The sequence below is a fragment of the Rhipicephalus microplus genome, chromosome 4 (genome assembly GCF_043290135.1).
Source record: "Rhipicephalus microplus isolate Deutch F79 chromosome 4, USDA_Rmic, whole genome shotgun sequence".
Lineage (NCBI taxonomy): Eukaryota > Metazoa > Arthropoda > Arachnida > Ixodida > Ixodidae > Rhipicephalus > Rhipicephalus microplus.
The window spans coordinates 67,480,374-67,492,923 of NC_134703.1; the positions used below are offsets into that span (position 1 = coordinate 67,480,374).

General features: G+C 43.3%; 1 protein-coding gene across 2 annotated transcripts in view; it reads right to left on the reverse strand.

Annotated features, from left to right (window-relative positions):
* LOC119172084 (glycine receptor subunit alpha-2) overlaps positions 1–12,550 on the reverse strand; it is a 67,839-nt gene that overhangs the window by 12,649 nt on the left and 42,640 nt on the right. The window lies entirely within an intron of this gene.

A 12,550-nucleotide genomic window follows, 5' to 3' on the forward strand; every position in this document is an offset into this window, starting at 1 on the left:
ATCGTGAAGGCTCTCTACTGCTGCTACTTAATTCACAAAAAGAATGAGATCGTCTGGAACCTATTCGCAAAATTTAGCCATGACAATGTCTGCCAATTAGGTCGTAAGTTCCTTTCTGAGATTGTACTTCCTGCAATCTTGTGGCTTGTCGTAGCGGCACGCGTGTACCTGGGACTCCATTGTGAGTGCATCTTGTGAGTGCAGATTCTTCAGCCAACTAGGAGTCCTAATCATGGTTTACTAAGAATGCGTCCCTTTCAAATAATTGTCCCTTACTGTTTTTCTCGCTCGACCCCATTTATTAGTAAACACCAACATCTCTCGCTACCAGATTTACTTTCATTTCGACGCTGTATGTTCTAAATGACGAGACTTGCGCGTGTGCACGTGGCATTTGTTACATTAAAGTAGTACAGTTTTTCCAAGTTGAAACCCTTTAAACTATTAGTGCATTTGGCGCAGCCGATGAGCGCTTAGAACACCGAGAGTGGTCATTGCTTTATCTAGTGGTAGCTAGAGAACTGGTGTCGCATTGTAACAGCCTCCGACTTCTATAGGCGATCATTCATCCGCAGTGGCTGGGCAAAAAAAAGGAGGAACAGTCGCAAATCAGGCCGAACGTCAATTTGCGTTTCTTGAGAACTGTGCGTTACACACGTTATTTTGAAGACATTATTTATGATATTTGAAAAAGAGAATTTCATTCTATACTAGTAACAACAGTTCAGATGAGTACAACTGGACCGTGTAACAAAATATTTTCAGTGGGACGTACAACGAAGAGAGCACGGGAATGAAGTAACTTACAGCTCTGCAATACTACCACAGATCACACATCACTGAAAGGAACAAAGATAATAAGAAACCCAAAAGGTCACTAAGCTTGAACAGAATCACGTAATATTTGTGAAGGACAGCAACAATTTCTTTCTCTCTGTCAGTCACTTCTAAAACGGGATTGATTGATTTGTGGGGTTTAACGTCCCAAAACCACCATATGATTATGAGAGACGCCGTAGTGGAGGGCTCCGGAAATTTCGACCACCTGGGGTTCTTTAACGTGCACCCAAATCTGAGCACACGGGCCTACAACATTTCCGCCTCCATCGGATATGCAGCCGCCGCAGCCGGGAATACTTCTAAAACGGGAGTAACAGAAATTCAATATTCTGATTTTTCATGCCGAACAATGGTATATAACGTCTTCTGATGAAGGCTTCTTCACTTTGCGTTTTGATCTTTTTGGTAAGGCACCAAACACGAACATTCTAACCTTCTGTAACGCTAGGTATGCAGTTCATTGTGATCGTCAGCATGCTTCGGCTAAAAAGCGCGGACGCCACAATACGAACAACATGACAGAAAATAAGAGTTGTTCAAATTAAACCCTCTTGCGCTGTCCGCCCGAAAAATCGGAGGCTCTGAATCGATGCCAAACAACGTGCCTCTGTAACACGTCTTTGGCCGCTACGCATTCAAACATTGTATTATGGATTGGTTTTTTTTTGCCACAGTTGGACAAGCGATCATTTGGAACCAGCCCCGATAAGACAGTCTCTGACTAGTGGGCAACGCATCCTGCCGTCGCAGTCAATCAAATTCTTTAACGACTTTTGGCATCTGGTTCAAGAAGGGAAGCTTTATTCCACACGTAACGGGCACATAAACAAACGAAACAACAAAAAACAAGCGAAGACAGTGTATACTCCTTTCAAACGAGCACTGCAACGCAGAACTTCCGGTCTATCTTTCTGTCGGTCTGTCTGATGAACGGTTTATTGTAACCCCATCCTCAACGCCCACCCCTCTTGATCTGGTGGCTGCGTTAATACTTGTGAGCATTGTGAATCAAAAAGCAAATATTACAATATTTGAGGCATAATATCACAACGTGAATGTTGGACAGTCTGTCTTTTCGTTTATGAAATGCATAGATACGTTATTTTAAAGGCCAAAGTGTCCATTACGCTGTGCTGACAGTGCGATATCCAAGGGGTGAATGATTTAGAGTGGGGCGAAGCATCCGTCTGTCCATTTGTTCTTGCTTCCGTCCTTCCATGCGTCCATCTGTGTCACCATCCGTGCGTCCATCCGCCCATCCATGCGTGCGTCTGTTCGTGCGTCCGCAAGTCCATCTGTGCGTCCATCCCCGAGTTCGTCCATGCACCCGCCCCTGCATATGTTCATGCGTCCATCCGTCCATGCAGCCATCCATGCGTCCGTCCATCCAACTGTTGGTGTGTCCGTTCGTCCATCTAGTCAACACTCCAAGTACCAGCATCTCGCATCTTTTCATCATATATGCGTCTGTCTGTGTGACCGTACGTGCGTCCATCCACCCATCCGTGCGTGCGTCTGCTCGTGCGTCCGCGCGTCCATCCGTGCGTCCGTCCCTGAGTTCGTCCATGCATCCGCCCCAGCGTCCGTCCATGCGTCCATCCGTCCGTGCAGCCATCCGTGCGTCCGTCCATGCATCTGTCTGTGTGTCCGTTCGTCCATCTCGTCAACACTCCAAGTACCACCATCTCGCACCTTTTCATCATATATTCTGCATATAGAAGCATCGCCATCCAGTGGACATTCCGAGGACTAAACGAGAGGTGACACACGCACACTTTCTTACGGTTTGCGCTTTGTGTCTACTTCCCACATTAAACAACCTCGAGTTCATAATATATACTAGTTCACTGAATTCATGACACTGTGGCCGAAAGCTCGCTAAACCTTTCTTAAACCAAGGAGGTTACGCCCAGCGAGTATAACCTAGCAACCCTTTCTTGTCAGATAGTGCCCAATGCACATGCCAATGGCAGCTAATGCGGAATGAGAGACAGGAAAATTCGGCTTTTAGTTAACGCGCACGCTGCGAATCTTTTATTGTTCAACAACGCACAGGAGGAATCTCTCACCTGCACCACCTTGGAGGTCACAATGTAACACTTGTTACGCACTACGACTACGAGGAGGAACGAACGGGTGCCGTTTCAAAGAGCATCACCCCTAAAAATTCTGATACTTTAACTAAAATGACCCGGTGCTGCTATCTACCAGTATCTCTGCGTTAACTCATGCGGCACCTCCAGACTTTCGTCTTTCGACGTCCTTTGCAGCGAAGCAAAGACGATATGTTAAATATTTTTCAACACTAGAATGCAAGTTGCTAAAATCGTGTTGCTAGCATGCCTTCCGTCTGTGACGATACTTTCTCCCCGTTCATTATGTTCGAAATCGCTTATATTAAATTCTCCCTGATTTATGTGTTTGTTTATCTCTATATGTTATTATTGAAATGATCAATGACTGGAATTTAGCTTCCTCGTATTAGACAATCTCTGCAAAACACGTGAGGAAACAAATGAGCAAATACGGCAATTAGCCTTAATTAAGAGTATCCAGCGACGCTGAACGACTCCAAGGCTAGTTTAACAAGGTTGGGCTTTCATTATATGTCTAACTGAATAAATTGCAACTAACGACCGGAAAGCGAAAAACATAGTAATTCCTACTTTATGTGTGTGTGTGCGTGGGCGAAATGGACCTCGAGACACACTGAGAGCGCAGAAACGAGCACCTCGTATCGCCTGTCGGTATAGAATGGAAGAGAAACGCAGCAGATACTGCGAAAGATGATGGAGGTGATTCAGGGAGGGTAATCTGCCAGCACGACTTGTTTATTGCTGCTTTCCAATGCGGCACCACGAGATTGCAGCCAGTGTGCCGTGAGAAAACTCGTGCGATGTCTCTGGAAGGACCATTTGTAGGGGGCACCCTGCAATCATGTGCTGCCTCCGGCTACAAGAGCTTCTTTTGGGGACTTTTTTTTGCGCACACTTCTTCATTTTTTATGCCAGCACAGTGGGCCGACCGAAACTAACTATGATGTGCGGAGTTTCCAAAGAGACAGATGATGACGAGAAACAGCGATAGCTTGGTCTGGCAAGAGTGTATCTACGCTGTCACTCCTCATCAGGTGAGAGAGAAGTGGGATAAAGGCTGTAGCCACAGACGTGTGCTGTATTTGCCGTTAGGTGAAGGGAAGTGTCTCAGCGCTGAGGAAGCCCCTCATTGGAGGACTGAAAGTATCGCAGTGTTTAGAAAGCCCCTGATTGGTCTAACACGACAAAAAAAGAAAACGAGATTAGGAAAGAATACAAAAACAAAAATAAGCGCCTACTCCTAAGTTCTGCTCTTAATCTGTTTCTTGGGAATAAAGAAGGGAAATAGGGAAGGAGTAGCCAGTGCCGCCATAATGACAAGAGCCTCTCCTATTTCAAGATTTCAATGAAAAAAAACAAATTCTGAGAATAGAACACCAGAAGTTTCAGCCCCTGTTGTCATGAAGTCCTCGCGACCATTATAATAGCCGTAACCTTGTACTTTGTACAATAACAGGACAGATGACTGCGTAAAAGTATGAGACCGAGTTGGGATCATACTTCGATAATTAAAAGCAGCTTTTCCCTCCTACCCTCTGACACACACCAATCATTCTATTATTCTGTATCAACACGGCCCAGAAATATCTGCTCCTAAATACAGTTTATAACGCGTAACGACAATGCAGAAATATTCCCAGCGTAAAAACCACATATAAAGAAAACATTGGTAGCTTATCTGCATTAACCCTAAATATTGAATCTGTGGAACATAGTCTTACTGTTCCGTAATTTTGGGCCAACAAAAAACACCAGGCCTGAGCGTTAGGCGCAGCACAGTCACAGTGAAAGCTGGAAGAGCGGCCTTTCAGAGCTTTTTCAAAACGCTCATTGAGTAACTACTGCAAGCACACTTGCTTGATACCTACTGGGGCAACAATAATAAACTTTTGAGTAGTAGGCCAACATTCGCTATGCTATTTTTCGTCATTCTTCTGAAAAGCGTGGTACCCGCAAAACACTTTCATGGAATCTTGTGCCGATTGTCCATGCAGTGGCTGACGACGATGAGGAATGATGGCTAAAGTGGGTATGCGCCACGTTTAATAGGCAAACAAGAACGAGCTTTTGTGATTGTTTTGAGCATTGTACGGCCCACTCGTTATGCTATTCACATTGTGCGACGACTAGTAATTCTTTCGCTGTTGTAAAACGCTTTAAAAGTCGTATTAACGCTATTGCTTTCCCGACATCAAGCCTGCATATGGAAAAATTGACAAGTCGCAAGCACCGTCGTACTTCAATGGAAGAATGTTGGGCTGGTACCCAGCGGACCCGGGTTCAAGCCCCACTGTGTCATTGGTGCAAGGTTCTTTTTTTCTAATTTCGCGCGATGTGGTTATGGAAATCGGCGGCGGCGGCGGTGGCAGCGGACAACATACACCTGCGCGTGATGCGAAAAGTTATCTGATAACAGCTTTAGCTGTAAACGGCTTGAAGGAATGTTCAAGAGTTAAAAAAGCAAGCTGCTTCATTCCTGTTCAAAAAGATACATGACTAGGCGCACATTATTGTGGGTTGCCAGTTCCTAAATTCGCCTGCTTGCTTTGTCATGAAGTTTCTACGCACCCATTGCGAAACTTTTGAACAAAGCCATGTTCAGTGAATTCACGAGTACCATTCTCGCATTAACGCTCCGCATTCCAGATTCTCCCGTCTCTCTCTCTTTTTTTTTGTAATGTTTTGCAATTTTTGTAAATTTTTGTAAGCGAGAAACCGCTACCGTTGGGCACCGCCTTCGTAACGTGAACCAACAGCCGAATAGCATTCCTTCAAGAGGTAATGCATACACTTGCAAAAACGACGACTCGATAGAACGCAGCTTGAGGAGCCAGGCGCTCGATGGAGCTGAGCCAAGCTAAACAATGTTTTCCTGTAGTGAGTCATTTGAAGCGTGCCAGGTGGCCTCGTTCATACCGAGGATAGCTATTGATCCGGTGCATCGTAATCATAGCTACCGTACTCCAGCAAGAAATAGAATAAAGGACAAAATGTTCTTTTCATTTCACTTTTGCCTGCAGAGCCACAACAGAACTTCATGGGCCATCTTTGCCGACTTGAATAAAGCTCGTGGTGTAAATATACTTCAGCCAACTCACCTCAACATGATTCTTGTTATCCGGGAGACAGGTTCTGTAAACTTACATTATTTTTTTTACAAAGCTGGCCCCTTCGTAATGTCATGTAAACAGCGTTTTACGAGTATGCGTTCAAAATACTTTTTTAAATCGCCACGAGGGAATGTAAGGTATATTTGCAACATCTTTAATGTTGAATTCAGGAACGTTTTCGTAATGCCTCTTGCATACCCACTCAAAGCCGATAACTGAAAGCAGCATTCTAACTTTACATTGAGGGAACCATTTCTTCGTCGTGCACCAAAAAAAAATATTTTACATGCAATGTTACACTCAATCGCACAAAAGAAAATGGTCGCAGAGTGTTTCTAGAGAATGAGATACTTAATCGCTAATATACGAAGCTCTTGATTTATTGCATTCTATTCTAAGAAGGGAAAAATTGCAGATGTTACTACTGCAAGTTGTGCCTGCCACGACGCTCGGGAGAGCGTACGATGATCTCCAAAAACAAAAAAAGTTAACGTATACTTTCAGAGAGAGCTGTATCTGTCGTCTCTGTTGTTTTTCTATTTTGTGCAGGTTTGTATTTGTACTGAATTTGTTGAACGCTACGTGCTCAGTCCAGAAGCCTTTCCAGATACCCGAAACGAACCCACTTCGTCTGCCGGCATCAAGGCAACGTACCACCTTGTCAGGACTGCTTTTGATCGCTGCCGTGAAGGAAGAAGGGCGGCATGTTTAGAACTTGTAAAAGCAGTATGGTCAAGTCGACACGAAAGGATGGACTGCGTGGTTGTCTGTTTGAAAGAGAGACGCTCAGTAAATCCTACAAAAAGTGGACACGCTTCCTTACGATGCAATGTTTCTTGTTTTAACTTTGCATCATCTCTTACATTAAAAGGTTAACAGTTTTTTAACCAAATTTCGAGTTTTGTGTTTCTTGAGTCGTTCACAGCCTCAGTCCTTGCTGCTCTATGACAACGAAGGGAGTGTCTGGTCTCAATGTTAGTCTTGCAGAGTTATTAAAACCAGGCTATTTCAAAGGTTGTGCTAGGCGTCGACTTGAGCTGCCGAACATAGGGGCGCACACCGTCCGGTGCGAATGCTGCTGCCAAAACTAGGCAGACCTCTCAATTATGGTGTGTTCCTGAAGATCATTCAGTTCCGATAGCATTAGAATTAGGGAGCGGAAACCAGTGATCAAAGGATCAATGAAAATTGTACATACGGTCATCTGCTCCACCATTAATTGATAACAATTACAGAGCTATTGAAGACGAAAAACTTCAAAGGACGGAAAGCACGCCACACATGCAGGGGCGGTACAGTACTGTTTGTTATCAAACAGATAGAGATTTGTAGCTTCTTGTTCGCGGCTCACTGCAGCCCTTGAACTACCCGCAAAGTAATGGTATCAAAAGGAAATAATGAGGCCTCTCTGACAAGAGCAAGTTACCAGTACGCTATTTATGCCACCAAACCTTATATTGTCTTTGATCTTTAGTTACGCTTGCCAGTACTGTTAGTTATCAAACAGATAGCTATTTGTAGCTTGTTGTTCGCGGCTCACTGCAGCCCTTGAACTACCCGCAAAGTAATGGTATCAAAAGGAAATAATGAGGCCTGTCTGACAAGAGCAAGTTACCACTACGTTATTTATGCTAACAAACCTTATATTGTCTTTGATCTTTAGTTACGCTTGCCAGTACTGTTTGTTTTCAAACAGATAGAGATTTGTAGCTTGTTGTTCGCGGCTCACTGCAGCCCGTGAACTACCCGCAAAGTAATGGTATCAAAAGGAAATAATGAGGCCTGTCTGACAAGAGCAAGTTATCACTACGCTATTTATGCTAACAAACCTGATATTGTCTTTGATCTTTAGTTACGCTCGCCATGTGGATCAGTGATTGCAGGGCCTTCTATGAAAGGTTAAAAAAATGTAGGTACGAGTGTTTCAGGTTCAAACCTGCGCTAATGTACTAACGCTGCTGTTATACAGATCACGCTGATCGATGTAAAGCCCTCCATCTAGTCAGGAGTTTAACAATTGAAATGACCAACGCATGAGGGAAAAAGAAGTTATTATAGCTTTTGCTGCTGCGCCGAGCTCCAAAATCCGACAGACGACATAAATTGGTGCCATTTTTTCTGTGATAGAAAAATCTATGGTACTTTTCTAGGAAAAAGTAATAAATATGCAGTCGGATAAAAATGAAAACGTAGAAAATGGTTGTCTTTTTTTTTTTCATGACAACCACGTGTAATTACGTGTTTCTATTTTGTGTCGATTCTTATTTGTACTGCATGTGTTGAACATTGCCACGTAATGTTTCTTCCTAAACAAACTTTATCTCTCATTTTTTTTCCGTTTCCTTGCTAGTGTCTCAATCCAGGTTGTTTCTTGCTTCCATTCGTGTTTTATTACTGGAAGTTTGCCCTCAGCTATCAAATGCACGAAGGTGCAAGTACAATTAAAATACGTTGTGCTCGATAACGATTATCAGGGTAATATGTACGGTCATCACAAACAAAAAACGGAGGAGAGGATCAGCGCAAGCCACTATCCGCGATGCGATCACTCGTGCTTATGTTTTTCTACGGGGACCGTACATTGCAGAATGTAGATCCACACGCAGTAGTCAGGAAAACAGTTTTCGTGTAACATCCCCATCTAGAGCTAACAATGTTTTTAGCTATATTCGTAAGGTCCGAAATCGTTTGGTCGTCTTTCTATGGCCGAATGGGACAAGCTGCACTCAAAGCCCGTAGATGGTCTGGAGCCAAAACACAGGTTGCCGATGGCGTCGGTAAAGTAACAGTTATTATTCTAGGCAGTGGGAGATACGGAAGGGGATGTCTTATCACAGAAGCACTATTATTGAGTGTTTCTCACACCACGAGCTTGCGAGAAATGTCATTCATGTTGTTTTCGTTTCATTATACCCATCGAAGATGCAATAACGAAAGGAATGAAATGGTTCGAGGGGTTCCTTTCTTCGTTAGTGATTTGAAGGTTGTTTGAGCCCCCCCCCCCCCCCCTTGATTGCAAAGGTATTCTTTTGGTTCACTTGAATAATTTTCTCTTTACGTCGCAATTACTCGGCTTCAGTATGATAAAAAAACTGCAGATAACATCCTTGGTGTTTTTTTTGTTTTTTGCATCACTGTTCCCTAGCTTAATTACGTCAGTGGAGATTATAAGACGTTATGCCACGAAAATTACTTGGCTGATTGCAGAGCAGCGTGTGATTTTGTAAATGCGTTTCCTGTCACTTATATTCCCATTTCCCCTGTGTCAATGGTATTGCACAAACATTTTACAAATCCCAGCCATATCTGTAATGATTCGCGATATTTTAGAATGCGAATAATAGAACACTTTTTTTATTCCAGTACTTACAAGTTTTCATTTGTAACATTATGTGAGGGGGTTCATACATAATAATTCAAGCATCACAGATCGTGAGTTAGTTAATACAGGAACAGGTAACTTCTAAAAAGTGAATAATAAATACAAACTATTCAATAGACTGAACGTATATGAAGGCGGAACACGAAATGTGCTATAAAGACACTTGGCTCAACCATATGAATTGAACAACGCTCAGCATTTTTATGTACTAGCCGAAAGTCCATGATATGCGAGAAAAAACACAGAATGAAAAAAGCTATGAAAGCATATTATGTAGGTGGTTTGTTTTTTTAAACGCTTTAGGGTCACGTATACTAACAGTTTTATCTGGAAGGTTGTTCAAAAACATAAGAGCACCCTAAAGCTTCACCTTTAGGAGTTAAACGCGATAACGACATCCTTCTCGTAGTTCGTACTTCGAACACTTAATGCATGCAACATTTTTGAATTTGCTATGTACCCAATACGTGACCTTAAGGGAATAGCTGCTGTAGCGTGGGTGCCTTTTGTTGTGGGCTACTGGCTTTCAACCACGGAGTCATTATGATAAACACATATTCTGACGCCCTTTGGCAATGGACGCTTGTACCACGCATTATTACTGCACTATTTCATGTTGCATTGTGAAGCATGCATACAGTACGCGTGCGTTTGTGAAACATGGAAGCTACTATCACTGCATTTCCAAGCAGTGGAAGTTCTTTTCACTGTTTTCACAAACAGAGGCGTGACCAGGCGGTAGAACATAGGCTTGCCACGTAAACGACCCGGGTTTGATTTCCACTCAAAACCAAACAACCCTGGTAAGGTTCCAAGTTTTTTATAATTTATTTATTTTAATTTCATCGTTCCCGATTTTTCGGTCACGCATAAGATGATGTTTTCTCGCTCACAACCAAGGACACCGACACCACCGCCGACACCGACGCCGAAATTTCTGCGAAACGATCTCTTTAACGCTATCGCGTTAATTTTCTATGACACGAGGTAATGCCGATGAATTGAAAGCCTTTGTTCGAATGAACAGGCGTTCCAAGCTTGGATGATTGTGAAGACGACCAGATATACGATGAGCACGGGTAAGCGGTAGTAAAGATGGGTGTTGACTGGAGATTAAGTTATGAAGGAGACTCATAAGTGCGATGTTCCTACGAAACTCCAGCGAAGGAAGTGATAGCGTTGATTCGATATCAGGCACGCTTGATGTGCGCCTGTTATCACGCAACATGAAGCGAGCTGCACGATTTTGTATACATTCGATTTATGATAAGTGGGGTTTAACGTCCCAAAGCAACCGTATGATTATGAGAAATGCCTAGTGGAGGGCTCCAGAAATTTCGACCACCTGGTGTTCTGTAACGTGCAACCAAATATGAGCACACGGGCCTACATTTCCGTCTTCATCAGAAATGCAGCCGCCGCAGCTGGGATTCAATCCCACGACCTGCGGGTCAGAAGCCGAGCACATTAGCCACTAGACCACCACGGCGGGGCATAGATTCGAGCGGATTAATCGGGCATGATTGATGAGAAGACCATGCAGACGAACCAAGTTCCAGCTGTAGACGGACAAATGATAAGTAAGCTAGTTGTTGCGTCGTTGATGGTGCATCCGGAATATTTCGTTTTAGGTAACCAAGTGTGCGTGAGGCCCTGGTTGTAAATTGTTTTATATGGTTGGACCAATGTAAGTCCGAATTCGATTGGTTCGACCAAGATAAATACCTAAGTATTTATACATAGATGTCTGGCTTACAGAATGATTGCTAAGCGAATAATCAAATGCTGAGTTGGTACGTTTACGACTCAAAGTAACTAACTTGCATTTGTCCGTGTTCAGGTTCATTTGCCAAGATGAACACCAGTTGCTGATTTCATCAAGATCCTGCTGTAAGGCAATGTGGTCAGTACTAGATGAAATCTTACGATAAACCACACAGTCGTCCGCGAATAACCTGATGTTCGATGCGATTCCGTCGGAGAGGTCATCGATAAAAATAAAAACAATAAAGGACCTAAATTAAAGTACCGTGGGGGACTCCAGATTTGACGTCACTTGACCCGAAGGAACGGTTGCCTAAAACCATGAATGCGAGATTATAGGACATTTTGAATCCACGAAGTTAACGAATGAAAATGTAAAGAGGAGAGTTAAGCTATGAGGTGGGTATGGGCCACAGGATTAAAGGCTTTAAAAATGTCAATGATTATACAGTCTGTCTGGAAGCCATCGGCCATATTCTGGTGTATTTCATGGATGAATTTTATGAGATGTGTTTCACATGACAGTCCTTTCCTAAATACATGCTTATTTCCAAAAAAAGACTTTCTTATTCTAAATACTAAGCAGAGTTGAAGCAATAAAGTGTTCGAGTATTTTTCATGATATGCTTGTAAGTGATCTGGATCTGTAGTTAGTGAGACCCCGTTTATCACCTGTCCTAAAGACGGGAATAATATTTCCAACCTTTCAATCAACGGGAATCTCACCTGTTGATAGGCATTGCTGAAATATGTAGGACAAGATAGTGCTAGAAAGGCTAACGGTCTTTTTTCAGCATTTCGGAGTTTTTGCCGTCTATGCCAGAACTACTCGACAATTTGTCTGTTTATCACTGTTTACCACGTATTTTGTCCGTTTGGCTTTGCACACACCGAGCCACGGGATCTGGTCATGTCAGGAAAGCCATTGATTGATCGTTGAAAGCAGCGTGGTCTCCTGGATTCGGCTCCAAATTGTCCGCTGCCAACTGCAGCCAGCCACCTGAATGATGGCACAGCCACGCCGACTAGCCGCACTTCACGAAGTTCGACAACCGCAAAAGTGACGTGTGGGGCGAGACGGTGGATCTCGAACTCTACTGCACGTTGTCAAACTTTTACAGCAATTTTTTTCAGATGATGGTCGGTGATGTTTTAGTGTATAAAGCGTGTGAGCAAGTAGAAACTACGGTTCGCACAGCATTCATCCTATGAGACCTACTACGTTCGTCTGTTTACGAGATACCAGCTTATGCTTCGCAAGAAATGACGTCACTCTAATGTCCACGTCTTAATTGTACCTCTGCTAACAAAGATCCCCTAACTCCTCTTTTTATTATCATATAATATTTAGGAGAATG